Consider the following 14,191-nt stretch of genomic DNA (forward strand, 5'->3'; position numbering starts at 1 on the left):
GTGACGTCGGGGTCCCCGGCACCACCACGACTCCGTAGTCGGGGCCCTGGATGGAGTTCCTGGCTCCCGGCCTCGGCGCCGGCTCAGCCTGGGTCACGGTGGGGTGGACTAGAGGATGAGATCTGTGTTTGTTTCAAAAACTGCTTCCAGAGAAAGACCCAGGGCGTGCACCTCGGCTACCGCCCACCCCTGAGCCATTCAGACATCTCCCGAGGGGTGACCCGGGTGCCAAGAAGCCGCCAAAGCCCAACTCGGCCCAGGCAGGAGGCCGATAGCCGCGTCCTCAGCTGGACCCTGGCGTCACTCGGGTCTCGCCGGAGCAGGGCTGCCGGGACAGCAGAGCAGGCACATTCTCGAGTTCAGGGCTGTGTTTCTGGTACAGGCAGCGCCTCCGGATTTCTAAGGCTGACTGTCAAGGGCACGACTACAGCCCTTTATTTTGAATTCCAGAATGTGTGTCCCCTAAAACACACCCCGGTGTCCGGTGAGCCGAGCTGCAGAGGCTGGCTGCACTGACGGCACAGGGCTGGGGGAAACAGACACACAGTGGAGTGGCCGTTTGGGAGCTGCTCCCTGGGGCCGGCGCTGTGGCGTAGCAGGTAAAGCCGCCACCTGCCGTGCTGGCATCCCACATGGGTGGGAACCGGTTTGAGTCCTGGCTGCTCCACTTCCGACCCAGCTCCCTGCTGATGCGCCTGGGAAAGCAGCGGAAGATGGCCCAAGTCCCTGGGGCACGGCACCTGCATTGGAGACCTGGAAGAAGCTGCTGGCTCCTGATTGGCCCAGCTCTGGCTGTAGTGGCCATTTGGGGGCGTGAACCAGTGGATGGAAGATCGATCGATCTCTCTCTCTGCCTGTTATTCTACCTTTCAAATAAAATAAATCTTTTCAAAAAAAGGCCAACGGGGTGGAGTGGGTTGTGCTGGACAAGGGACTTCTTTCTCAACGTATTCTCACAAGCTATCGACTGTGCATGGCGGACCACGGCGCCCGCGGTGACCGGTGGGACTGGGCCTGTCCCGCACTGCTGCTGGGTGACACGTGACACGGCTGGCACTCACACGGCAGCTCCCGCACGGGCTCAGGAGCCAATGTTCCCCTTCCTACGGGACAGAATCGGCTCCACCTAACCTATAATCTTGTCTACGCCAGGAGCCACGCTCGCCGGGGGCGGGACTTCCTGTGACAAAGGACGGGGCCAGCCGCGCAGGCAGGCCAGGCACAGCACGTAGGTTTGGGACGGTGAACAGGGAGGCGGCCCCCCCGCAGCAGGAGAAACTTGGGGGTGGGGGGCACAACTTAAATGCTTTTGGTTTACAATCTCAGAAGCCAGTGACGAAAGGCACTAAAAAATAAACTCCGGGGGCTGGCACTGTGGCACAGCAGAGGAAGCTACCGCCTGCAATGCCGGCATCCGGCATCAGACCCGATTCCCGGCAACGCACCTGGAGAGCAGCAGCGGACGGCCAAGTGCCTGAGCCCTGCACCACGGGAGAACCTGGGGGAGGCGCCTGGCTCCTGGCTCAGGCCTGGCTGTGGTGGCCATCTGGGGAGTGCGCCGGCAGGAGGAAGACTTCTGTCTCTCCCTCTCTGCCTTTCAAGTAAATAAAAATACATCTTAAAAAAAATAAACGCGCTCCAGGGGCCAGGCACCTCGGCAGTGGCTGAGATGGCCGCGTCGTGTCCCACTGGGGTACCGGGCTCGAGTCCTGCGACTGGGACCTCCGGGCTTTGGTCTCCCTGGTCCTGGCTATTCAGAGAGCTTAGGACTGAAAGCTCTCTCGAGTAAATACAGTGTAGGGCAATACCATTGATCCGAATCTTCCAACTCGCCTTGGCTGTCAGTAACCACCACGCGTGACAGGGAAACGCAAATTAGAAGTGAAGTCTTCCAGCTGGAGGGAGGAGGGGCCAGCGCTGACTCAGCTCCTTAAGCTGCTGCCTGCGATGCCCGCGCCCCCATGAGGGCTGGTTTGAGTCCTGGCTGCTCCATTTCAATGTGGCTCCCTGCCAAAGTGCTCGGGAACGCGGAGGGGGACGGGCCGGCGTGGTGGCTCTGGGGCCCAGCTGCTGCTCAGACACCTGTTCCCCGTGGCCGAGCCCTGGTCCAGCTCCTCGCTGACCTGCTGGGAGGCTGCGGTGACGGCTCAGGCACTTGGGAGACCCGGATGGAGTTTCCGGCTCTGGGCTTCAGCCTGGCCCAGCCCTGGCTTCTACCATGTAGGAAATGAACCTTTCTCCGTCACTCTTTCAGTAAATAAGTCTTAAAAACAAGGAACTGCGCTGTGTGCACACGGCCCTTCGCCAGGACGTCAGCGAGGGGCTGAGCGCCCGGTCTCTCCCGGTGTGGGCCCGGAGCAGCACGGCAGGGCCAGGGCTGAGGAACGCAGAGCCCCAGGCCTGCCCACCCCTCCCGAACGCTGCACTCAAGACCGGGGACGTCTCTGTGCCCCTGGTGGCCCGGGTGACAAATCCCTTCATCTTAGAGTACACGTGCAACAAGCTGAGCCCTGGACCCGGGCAGTCCTTGTGGACCGGGACGGACGTGTCTACACCCGCTGGGCGGGGGACCGTTCCCGGTGTAGCTCACAACTCCCTTCCGCGGGGCTGGCGGGAGCCTCTGGGAAAGCAGCCACCGCCTGGCCACTGTGGAGCCGTGGGCGTAGCTGTGGGGCCGTTGGCGCCGCTGCCCCAACACGCGGCCCACAGGGTCGCAGCCTCAGGCTCAGGCGTGACTTCCTGCACGCTGAAGAACCACGTGACTCCCGAGGAGGCGGGACCGCCTGCTGGGCCTTGACCCCCCCCCCACGCCCAGGACGTGGCTGTCCTGGACCACCCTGACCGCCCTCGGGAGCTCACGCCCACAGGCCCCTGGGAGATGTGGAAGAACCAGCAGTTCAGAGAGGCCAGGAGGGGCCGCCGGGGGAGGGGACAGGGGGCGCGCGCCAAGGTGGACACTGAACAGAGAGCACCGCGACCCGGCGAGGGCACGGAGGCGTTGGGGGGGGGGGCGCCAGAGCGGAAGTCCGCAGGCGAGGGGGCAGCCGTGGCTCCCGCACGGGCTCAGAGACGTCGGGGGCAGAGGGACAGGGGCGCCGGGGGAGGGGACGGGGGCACCTGGGGGGGGGGGCGCTCAGACATCGGAGGAAGAGCTGAGGGGATGGGGGCGCCGGGGGAGGGGGCGGCACAGGGACCCGCGGGGCGGCGCCAAGCCTGCCTGTCCTGGGCGGTGCTGTGGTGCCGCAGGGCGCAGTCGCCTCGGGGACCCCCCCCCCCGCCCCGGGCGCCTGCTCTGTCTCGCGGGCCCAGTCCTGCCGCCCAGCTCCCGCCATGGCCCGGGAGAGCAGCAGAAGACGGCCCAGGTGCTCGGCCCGCACGCGGGGGACCGGATGCAGCTCGGGCTCCTGGCCCAGCTGAGCTGCGCCCACTGGGGACCGAGCAGGTGGGGCTCTCGGCTCTTCCTGTGAGAACCACTGAGCCCGGGACCCCGCAACCCCGCGCCGTCCCGCCGCAGGAAGACGCTCAGGCCGAGAGTCTATTCACTGTTTATTCCCTCCGTGCAGCCTGCCCGTCGGCCCGAGGGAGCCCCAGCTCCGCCTGCACACGGCTGACCCGAGTCTCCCGGGGAGGCGGGGGCGGCGCTGGGGAAGTCCCGGGGGAGCGGCCCACACGGTGACCCCGGGCGCTGCACGGCCGGCTCACACGTGGCACACACGTGCGCTCCCCGCTGGCGCGCTCTGCCGCCTCTACCGACCTTGTCAGCCCAGGAACACACCCCCACGGGCTGCAACCCACGCAGTGCAGGGGCCAGGCCTCTCCCCTCCACGACGGTGGGGGCCTCACCTGTCACCTGTCACCCCAGGCGCCTCCGGCGGTGTCGTTCATCCCAGGACCTGCGGTTCAGACAGAGGCGGGGTGAGCCCCCGGAACGCGGCCCCCGCCCCCACCCCCGCACGGCGCCCAGGCCCTCCCGCCCCCTCTCTTCTCCCACAGCGCCTGTCTCGGGGTCTCCTAAGACCCCTGCCCGCCGCCCTGCACTGGAATGGCTGTGTGGGGTCAGGAGTCTGCTCTGTCCCGGCGGGGCCCGGCTAAGCGCCCAGGGCAGCTGCGCAGTCTGACGGACAGGGAGCTGCCCGTGGCCGCCGCCCGAGGCCCCTGCCGGGCCGCCGGCCACCAAGCCCAGCCCTGCCTGGGCGCGCGTGCCAGGCGGCAGGCGACGGCCCACGTAGGGGCCTGGATGGAGCTCCGGCTCCCGTCCGGCCCAGCCCTGGCCGCTGGGGCCCTTCGGGGAGTGACCCAGCGAATGGACGAGGCTGGTCTGCCCTCGCTGCTTCCCCAGCAGATAACGAAGGTTTCAGAGTAAAGCAGCAGGAGCGGAGGCTTCCTGGGGTGGGCACCGCTGAGACCCCCAGGCCCCCACAGGCCCAGCCGGCACGCGCGTCCCAGAGCGCGTGGGAGGTCGGGCGCAGAGGGGACACCCCGCGACCGCAGGGGCTGGGGGTGTTGTCCCGGCTGCCCGCTCGGAGCTCCGGCCACGACCTCCAGCGGGCACTGTGCCGGCTCCTCGCCGGAAGTGACCGCGGGCAGAGGCGCACACGCGTGCTCGCCGCCCCGAGGGCAAGGGCCCGGTCGGGGTCAGCCTCTCCACGAGTGGACGACCGCCACCCCGAGCTGCACCCCAGGGGCCCAGGAGCCGCCGGGCCTGGCGTCGCGCCCTCTGGCGGGCGGAAGGAGAAGCGCACCACCTCCATCGCCCCGTCTCTGGGGTCTTGCCTGGGGGGCCCAGGGCCAACTCTGACGCGGGAAACGACTTCGCGACCACCCTGCGCGGGCCCCGCGCGCGGCCTGTGTGCAGTATCATACATGATCACCAAACTGCTGCTAGGGTGCTCACACCTGTTACTGCAACGTCCGCACCGGGGGGCGGCCCCTGGGCGCTTACTGTAGGTCAGGGTCGGGCTGCCTGGTACGGGGCGCAGCCACACAGGAGCCTTTCCCCAGACCGCGCGGCGCGCCGGGCGCGGGCCTCACGTACCTGGGGCGCCCACGCGCGGGCTGCGCCGCCCGTCTCTCCCACGCCGCGGACGCCTGGGCAGAGCGAGACAGCGCGGATCAGGACCAGGGCCTCCGAGGGCCGGGCCCGCCCCGCCACCCCGCCGCCCCGCGCCAGCCTCCCCCGGTCACCTCCCGCGCGGCCCCGGGGCGCAGGCGGGCGCGGCCCAGGCGGTCCCGGACGCCGCGCCCCGGGAAGGCGGTAGCTCGGGGCGTCCCGCTATCGCCCCGGGGGTGGCCGGGGACGCCGCAGCGCCGAGATCCGGGGGCTGGCGCACGGCAGAGGCCCGGGCACGCTTCTCTCCGAGATCGGACAAAGCGCGTTCCCCTCGGGGCTCGCGGCCGGCGAGGCCGGAAGCGGGCTCCGCGCGCACTTCCGGCCGGAGGCGGGCTCTGCGTGCGTACTTCCGGCCGGAAGCGCCGGCTCACCATCGAGAAGGCGGCTAGAGAGGCGCGCTCGCGGCGTTGGGTCCTCCCAGTCGGCCTTAAAGGGGCCGCACCCGCGGAGCGTCCCATCACGCGAAAACACGGAAAGCGGGGATTTGAGGAAGGCTGTCCGGCCGTGTTCGCCGCAGCGTTATCCGCAGTAGCAGGAGGGCGGACACATCCCCAGTGTGCGCCAGCGGGTCTGGGGAGCGAACCAGCGGACGGAAGATCTCAGTCAGCGCCCCCATGTCTTTAAAATAAAATTTTTTAAAGGCAGAGTTGGTGTGGTATATACTCTGGCCCGCACGAGTGGCCGCTGGGAACGTGCAGTCAACCTGATGGGCCCGCGGGGTGGGTGAGCGGGGCGCTGTGCACCCTGGGTGCGCCAAGCAGGGCTGGGGGAGGCCCCAGGGGGCGGGGGGCGACCACGGAGCCCCCAGCGGTGCACGGCGGGAGTGGGGGGCGAGGGGCCAGGTGCCTCAAGAGTCCTGCTCCTGTGCCCGCGGGCCCAGCTGCTGATTTGTGAGACCCCCCCATCCTGTCGGTCACATGCGGGAGACAAAGGCTCTGTCCCCGTCCCGTCCCCCCCCCCCCAGTGGTAAAAGAGGAAAAAGGACAAGTCCAGAAAGTTCTGGAAGGGTGGGGGTGTGGGAGGGAGGGTGACACCACCCATCAGAGCTCCAAGGCCAGGACCCCGAGACCCGATCAGGTACCCCAGGTGCTGGGGCTGGGGGAGGTGACGGTGACTTCAGTCCTTGACCCCCGGCGAAGAATGGGGACAGGGACAGTGAGCAAAGCGAGATTAAAAAAAAGATTTATTTATTTGAAAGTCAGAGTTACACAGAGAGAGGAGAGGCAGAGAAAGAGAGAGAGAGAGGGAGGGAGAGAGAGAGAGAGGGAGGGAGAGAAGGAGAGAGATCTTCCATCGCAGGTTCACGCCCCACATGGCCGCAACGGCTGGAGCTGCACCAGCCTGAAGCCAGGAGCCGGGAGCTTCCCCCGGTCTCCCACGCGGGTGCCGGGGCCCAAGGACTGGGCCATCTTCTGCTGCTTTCCCAGGCCACAGCAGGGACTCGACCCGGCGCCCGTGTGGGAGGTCACCCCGTGAGCTCCGGCAGCTCCTCCCGGCGCCTCCAACAACCCCCCTGGGGCCGGCGCTGTGGAGCCGCCTGGGAGCCGGGTGTGGACTCAGCTGTGGCTCGCGGGGCACGCGGGGCAAAGGCAGGGACGTGCAGGTGTGGGATGGGCCCGGCTTCACTCTACTGCAGTCACATGGCGGGGGGGCTCGGCCCCCAGACCCCAGCCAACCTGGGCAACATCCCCCCCCCCGCAACCAAGGCAAATCCAAGGGTCAGGGCTCGGCTGGCCTCTGGCAGAGCGTGGGTGGGGACCCAGGGACTACGTCCGCTTCCGGCCTGGGGCACTCCGAGGGCGGGAACTGCAGGAGGTGCTGATGGCCAGGCAAGGGGGCACTGCATGCAGGTGCCCGGGGCAGAGGACGGGGACCCCCCCATGGCCGTGAGGCCCTTGGAAGGTCCAGTGGGGCTGGCGCTGTGCCGCAGCAGGTAAAGCGGCCCTCGTGGGTGCCGGTTCCAGTGCCAGCTCCTCCGTTTCTGATCCAGCTCCTTGCTAACATGCCTGGGAGGCAGCAGAAGACGGCCCAAGTGCTCGGGCCCTGCACCCACGTGGGAGACCCGGATGGAGCTCCAGGCTTCTGCTACCGCGTGAACCCCGCTTACATCCCTGCCTGCTGCCCAGAGGCTACCGCGTGCACCCCGCTTCTCCCGGCCCGGCTCTGCCTGGGGGCTTCTCCCCATCTCCCCCGGGGCCTCGGGACCGGCTTTGCCAGGGCTCAGAGGACACGGGGACTGTCGAGCCGGGCGGTGAGTGCGGCCTCACAGATGACCTTGGTGGGGGGCACCCGCGCCCCCATGGGAGCCGGCTTCCCTGCATCTGCCACGCCCGCCGGGGACGGTGCTTTCTGCGGGCTGAGAAGGCCCAGAGAGGGGCGCCAGGGGGCCGTTGTGGAAACCTCGCATTTGAGGGTGTTTAACTCCCCGAGGGTCCGCGTTCCGCCATTCCACGCTGCGGCCGTGGGGCGGAGCAACGTGGCTGCCGCTGAGCACCGGGTCTCGCCCTCCACTCAGCCCAGGGCCCCTGACTTCCCGGCCACTGGCGATGTCGCACACGGGGCAAGCCCTCCCCACTCCCCCCAGAGCTCTGCACACGGCCCTCCTGCCTGTCCAAGGTGCCCCACCTGCCTGCCCGCCTGTCCCAGATGCCCGGCTCTGCGCTCGCCCTCCTGGCCGGCTCGCGGGGCCGTTCTGGGTGCCGTGGAGCGACTTGCGTCCCCTGTGGCGTCCACAGGCTGCAGCCCTCACCCCAGCGTCCCTGAGCGGGACCTCACTGGGCAATGGGGTCAAGGCCAAGGTCATCGGGTTAACTCGGGGTCGCTAGTGTGGGCACTTGAAGGCTGGGTCCTCACGAGAACAGGGGCCGCCGGACACAGAGACACAGGGATGCGGGGACGCGGGGACACAGGGACGCGGGGACGCGGGGACACAGGGACACAGAGACGTGGGGACGCGGGGACGTGGGGATGTGGGGACACAAGGACACGGGGACGCGGGGACGTGGGGATGCGGGGACACAAGGACACAGAGACGCGGGGACGCGGGGACGTGGGGACGCGGGGACACAGGGACACAGAGACGTGGGGACGCGGGGACGCAGGGACCCAGGGACACAGAGACGTGGGGACGCGGGGACGTGGGGATGTGGGGACACAAGGACACGGGGACGCGGGGACGTGGGGATGCGGGGACACAAGGACACAGAGACGCGGGGACGCGGGGACGTGGGGACGCGGGGACACAGGGACACAGAGACGTGGGGACGCGGGGACGTGGGGATGTGGGGACACAAGGACACAGAGACGCGGGGACGCGGGGACGCGGGGACGCTGGGACGCGGGGACGCAGGGACCCAGGGACTGGCCCAGAGGGCGAGCGAGGGGGCTGAGCCAGGGAGAAGACGCAGAGCCGAGGGCAGAGGCCGCAGGAAACCAGCCCCGTGGCCACCTGGAGCCGGGCTTTCGGCCTCCGGAGCCGGGGGGCACCAAGGGCCTCTGTGTCTCACCCCAGGCCGCGGTGCCCGGGACGGCGGTTCCTGGAGAAGTTCCTGCCTCCTCCAGGCAGGAGGCGGCCTCAGTTTCCCCAGTACAGCTGAGTGTGCACGGGTTTGGGAGAGGCGAGGTTGACACAAGTCGGCCCTCCCTGGCTGCGTTTTTGCGTGCCCCCCGCTGACTCCCGGGGGGGGGCGCAGCAGCCCAGGAGAGAGGGTGGGGGGATCTGCTCTCCAGGGAGCACTCGGGGGGCTCTGAGCCCTGCTCCCCAGAGGTGGGCCCAGGGCCTGGGCCGTGGCTCCCCTGCCACACCCCTGCACAGGAAGCAACCTCAGATGCCCCGCGTCTGTGACACCCTCGTCTCTCCCCCACATCCCTCCCTCCTGACAACACCACCTGTGCCCACTCCCTGTGGCCTCCGTCCAGTGGGAGGGCGCCCATGCCTGGCCACCTGCTGCCCGGCTCAGCCCCACTGCCTCCCCTAGGGACAGCAGGTCTGGGGCTGGGCCAGGCGCTGACCGTGGGACAGGAGGGGCTCATGGGAACTTTGCTGTGAGGTGGTGAAGTTCAAGTCCATCGGGCCCAGCCACACCACCTTCCTGGGGTGCCGACGCCCCCTGCACGCTGGGCCAATGCTGGTGAACACGTGTGTCTCCCACCGAGCCGACGCTCTGTCCGGGGGCCGAGGCTGTGGCTTCCAGGCCGGCGCTGGCCGAGCGTGTGCGTGAGTGCCTGTATGTGAAACACAGCACGCGGGACACTGGGACGGCTGGACGCCCCCCCCCCCCCCGGCCCTCCCAGCACACGGCTCCTCCACAGGGATGAGCCTGAGACCACGACTCTCCCTGAGTGAATCCAGAACAGGACCTGTGGCCGAGAGGCCGGGAGGAGCAGGCCGGGAATGGATGCCCAGCGGACACAGCGTGCGTCCAGGGCCCTGTGTGCCGGCCGCCGCAAGTGGGCAAGCGGGGGCTCCGAACTGCACCAAGGCGACACCGTGACCCTGCACCCCGGCCCCCCGGGGCTTCTCCAAAAGCTGCCTCCCACCCTCACGGTGGCTGTGGGCGACTGCTCCGCTTCCAGGTGAGAGGTGACCCGGTTCAGAGCTCAGAGATGCCTGCTTTGGGTTCCGGAACTCTCTCCACGCAAGGAGTCTCTGCGCCACTAGGTGGCGGTAAAGACCGTGGCTCCCGGGTCGAACCGCGAGGCTGCGCTGGGTCGGGTGTGAGGTCAGGGTTCTAGCTGTCAGGTTTCTTCCCCAGGCTGGAGCCCAGGAGAGGATGACGGTTCCCAGTCCGGGTGATCACAGAACCCTCCCCGCCACCCCCGTCTGCTGGGTCCTGGGCCCCCAGGACACACTCTGGGAATTGCACAGCTTTGGAATCCGGAAGACCGGCTCCTGCCATGTGTTCCCAGCACAGTCACGCGGTGTGCGGAGAGAGGTTAGCCCTTTTCTTTTCTTTCTTTCTTTCTTTCTTTCTTTTTTTTTTTTTTTTTTGACAGGCAGAGTGGACAGTGAGAGAGAGAGACAGAGAGAAAGGTCCTCCTTTGCCGTTGGTTCACCCTCCAATGGCCGCCGCGGCCGGCGCACCACGCTGATCCGAAGCCAGGAGCCAGGTGCTTCTCCTGGTCTCCCATGGGGTGCAGGGCCCAAGCACCTGGGCCATCCTCCACTGCACTCCCGGGCCACAGCAGAGAGCTGGACTGGAAGAGGGGCAACCGGGACAGAATCCGGCGCCCCGACCGGGACTAGAACCCGGTGTGCCGGCACCTCAGGTGGACGATTAGCCTAGTGAGCCGTGGCGGCGCCGGCCCTAGCCCTTTTCATTTTATATGTATTTATTTACATATTTTATTTGAAAGGCAGAGAGAGGGAGAGTGAGTGCTTCCTTCTGCTGGCTCGATCCCTAAACCCTGCAGCGGCTCGGCGTGGGCCAGCATGGGGCCAGCATCCCCGCCTCCCACGTGGGCGCAGGAACCATGGGCACCATGCTGCCTCCCTGGGAGCGTTCGTAGGAAGCCGGATCGGCCATGGAGCGGGCGAGCCTGGATGCTGGCGACGCAGGTGGCAACCTGACCCGCAGCGCCGCAGCCCCTGACCTTGATTCTGACCTTGTGAATCCTGAGCCCCCCGACTTCCGACCTGTCGCTCGCACTTGTGTTGTCGAAACTGGGAGGGTCGTGGTTTCTTGTGACAGCACTGGGGGCAATCACCACACTTGCCCAAGGTCAGGGGTCAAAGTTCAGAGGTTCTCTCGCTGTTCTTTGTATCGCAAAGGGCTTTTGAAACGCCAGGAGGAAAGCCAGAGGTTTGCTTGGCTATTTTAAATTCCGACATAAAGGTCCAATCTAGAATCTTCTGCACAGACTTCATGAAAAATTAAGGAAGGGCCTGGCTTTCCGCTGAGTTAAAGCAGCCAGGCCCCGTGTCCGCGAGCGACCGTCCTGGTGGGGACCCCGGGCGCCTGGGGGCGAGGCATGACCGAGGGGGTGGGAGTTAGCCAGGCCCCGTGTCCGCGAGGGTCTGTCCTGGTGGGACCCTGGGCGCCTGGGGGCGAGGCATGGCCGAGGGGGTGGGAGTTAGCCAGGCCCCGGGCGCCGGGGGGCGAGGCATGGCCGAGGGGGTGGGAGGGAAGCTTCTGGAATGGGGGGGCGTTCTCTACGGCTGTGGGGGTGTGGGAGACATTGGGACCGCATTCGTCAAAACTCGCCGACTGTGCACCTAGGATAGGAGCGTTTCAACGTAACAAACTGTGTCAATGGTGAATTAGAAAAAATAGCGGGGTGCTGCGAGCCGTCGCCCGTTTCACCCTCCCCCAGCAGCAGGGCTGGCTTGGGCTTCAGGAGGGAACCACAGGGCTGCCGCTGACTCTGGGCCACCGAGAGCCTGGGGGCGGCTGGGGTCCGGCGGGGCGGGGCTGGGGCCCGGCGTGGGCGGGGCTGGGGTCTGGAGGGGCGGGGCTAGGATCGGGCGGAGGAGGGGCTGGGGTTCGGTGGGGGAGGGGCTGGTGTCCGGCGGGGCGGGGCTGGGGTCCGGCGGGGCGGGGCTGGACCCGGCAGGGGCGGGGCTGGGGTCTGGCGGGGGCGGGGTTGGACCCGGCGGGGGCGGGGCGGCGGAGGGGCTGGGGTCTGGCGGGGAGGGGCTGGGGTTCGGTAGGGGAGGGGCAGGGATTCGGCGGGGCGGGGCTAGGATCGGGCGGAGGAGGGGCTGGGATTCGGCGGAGGAGGGGCTGGGGTCCGGCGGGGCGGGGCTGGGATCTGGCGGGGCGGGGCTGGGATCGGGCGGAGGAGGGGCTGGGGTTCGGTGGGGGAGGGGCTGGGGTCCGGCGGGGTCGGGTCTTCTCAGGGCAGGGTGCTGGGTCACAGCACCTTTGCCTCGCGTGTTGGGGGTCGTCGTGGCGCTCCGAGCGCAGGCGGTCCCTGGGCCGTGGACAGCAGCCCTGTGCAGTGTGGAGCGTCCACCGAGGGCTGAGAAGACCCCTCCGCGGGGCCCAGCCTTTCCCCGGGGTGCGCGGTCCCTGTGCTGTCTGCTGGGATTTGCAGGTCAGCGCTGGCACAGCTCGGGACCCCCACCCCCCACCCCGCCACGCTCAGGGGAGCTGAGAGCGGCCGAGTCTCTGCCTGCAGGTCCATAGGGGTCGGGGGTGGGGACTCTGCGGGACCTCCCGGGACAGCGGGGCAGGGGCAGTGTGGGGGCTGGAGAAGGGAGTGTGGCTCCTGGAGGCCCGCGGGGCACCGGGGCCCCGGGGACACCCAGCATCAGTGCTGAGGGCTCTGCTAGGGACCCTGTGTCTGGAGCCAGGGCAGGTGGAAGCCGAGGCTGGGGAGTCCTGACCCACGGGACCCTGGAGGGGAGCCCCAGCAAGAGGAACGGGGCTGGGTGCAGGCTCCCCGTTCCCGCAGAACCCAGGGCCAAGGCGGGGTCTTCTCACCGTCACCGTCAGCGGTGGCTCACAAACCAAACCAGTGTGACTGATGGCAGTCACCCATTTCCACGGTGTCATTCCTGCCGCGTGGCTGACCTCGGGTGACCCGGCTGCCACCCCTGATGGCAGAGCTGTCACTGTGGCTGACCTCGGGTGACCCGGCTGCCACCCCCCCACAGCAGGGCTGTCACCGTGGCTGACCTCGGGTGACCCGGCTGCCACCCCCCACAGCAGGGCTGTCACCGTGGCTGACCTCGGGTGACCTGGCTGCCACCCCTGATGGCAGGGCTGTCACTGTGGCTGACCTCGGGTGACCCAGCTGCCACCCCTGATGGCAGGCTGTCATCGTGGCTGACCTCGGGTGACCCGGCTGCCACCCGCGACCGACGGCAGGGCTGTCACTGTCAGGAACACCACAGAAGCAGGGGCCTCAGTGGCACAGGCAGCAGTGACACGCAGCAGATTCATTGAAGAGCAGTGAATTTTGAGTATTTGTTGTCTTTTTAAGTAATGTGTGGGACTGTATGTTTTTAATATTTGCATTTTCAGTTTTTCCTTTTTTTTTTTTTGACAGATAGAGTTAGACAGTGAAAGAGACAGAGAGAAAGGTCTTCCTTCCGTTGGTTCACCCCCTAAATGGCCGCTACAGCCGGAGCTACGTCTATCTGAAGCCAGGAGCCAGGTGCTTCTCCTGGTCTCCCATGGGGTGCAGGGCCCAAGCACTTGGGCCACCCTCCACTGCACTCCCGGGCCATAGCAGAGAGCTGGCCTGGAAGAGGGTCAACTTGGACAGAATCCAGCACCCATATGGGATGCTGATGCCACAGGCGGAGGATTAACCAAGTAGCCACGGCGCTGGCCAGTTTTTCCTTTTTTTTAAGATTTATTTTTATTTATTTAAAGGCAGAGTTACAGAGAGAGAGAGAGCGAGCGAGAGACGTATTCCATCAGCTGGTTCACTCCCCACATGGCCACAACAGCCAGGGCTGAGCCAGACCAAAGCCAGGAGCCAGGAGCTTCTTCCGGGTCTCCCACGTGGGTGCAGGGGCCCAAGGCCTTGGGCCATCTTCTACTGCTTTCTCAGGCCACAGCAGGGAGCTGGATCGGAAGTGGAGCAGCTGGGACTCGAACTGGCGCCCATGTGGGATGCCGGCACTGTAGGCGGTGGCTTCACCTGCTGCGCCAGAGGCCGGCCCTGGAGTTTGTACTTGCAGAACGGCCCAGGATGACAGTGGCTCGCCCAAGTCCTGGACGTCTAACACTCTATGTGCTGGCGGGAGCCTGCTCTGGAATCCGTCTACACCAAACCCGAGAACAACAGCCGGAGCAGCCGTGAACACGCGGCTCGGGCCACGGCCACTGGGAAGAAGGGGACGATTCTCAGCCGTGCTCTGCCCTGGGACAACTCGGGCCGGGGGCGGCGTGGGCAGCGCGGGCCTCGCCACGTGGCGGCACAGGGGCAGGCACGGCCCCTCTCGGCCCCGGGCCCGCGGTTCTTGGTGTGAGATTTCTGGACCTGTGTCTCACGCCCTGGCTGGTGCCTTCTGTCTGGCCCTCCTGTGCTCCCCTCCATGTGCGTTTCTGGGTTTGCGTTTTAGCCTGGGCCACACTCTGGTGCTGAACCGGGTGGTAAAGGCTTGGTGGGGGGGAAGGCTCGGGCCCC

General features: G+C 67.2%; 1 long non-coding RNA gene and 1 other non-coding gene across 2 annotated transcripts; both read right to left on the minus strand.

Annotated features, from left to right (window-relative positions):
* Positions 1–3,533: 3,533 nt before the first annotated feature.
* On the minus strand, positions 3,534–5,454 carry LOC138845927 (uncharacterized). The gene is made up of 3 exons (XR_011383262.1): positions 5,185–5,454; positions 5,036–5,088; positions 3,534–3,893 (listed from the first exon to the last, which is right to left on the minus strand). It is a non-coding gene; the product is annotated as an uncharacterized lncRNA (long non-coding RNA).
* On the minus strand, positions 4,844–5,006 carry LOC138846357 (small Cajal body-specific RNA 16). Its single transcript, XR_011383839.1, has one exon. It is a non-coding gene; the product is annotated as a small Cajal body-specific RNA 16 (non-coding RNA).
* Positions 5,455–14,191: the final 8,737 nt, after the last annotated feature.

The sequence above is a fragment of the Oryctolagus cuniculus genome, chromosome 17 (assembly GCF_964237555.1).
Source record: "Oryctolagus cuniculus chromosome 17, mOryCun1.1, whole genome shotgun sequence".
Taxonomy (NCBI): domain Eukaryota; kingdom Metazoa; phylum Chordata; class Mammalia; order Lagomorpha; family Leporidae; genus Oryctolagus; species Oryctolagus cuniculus.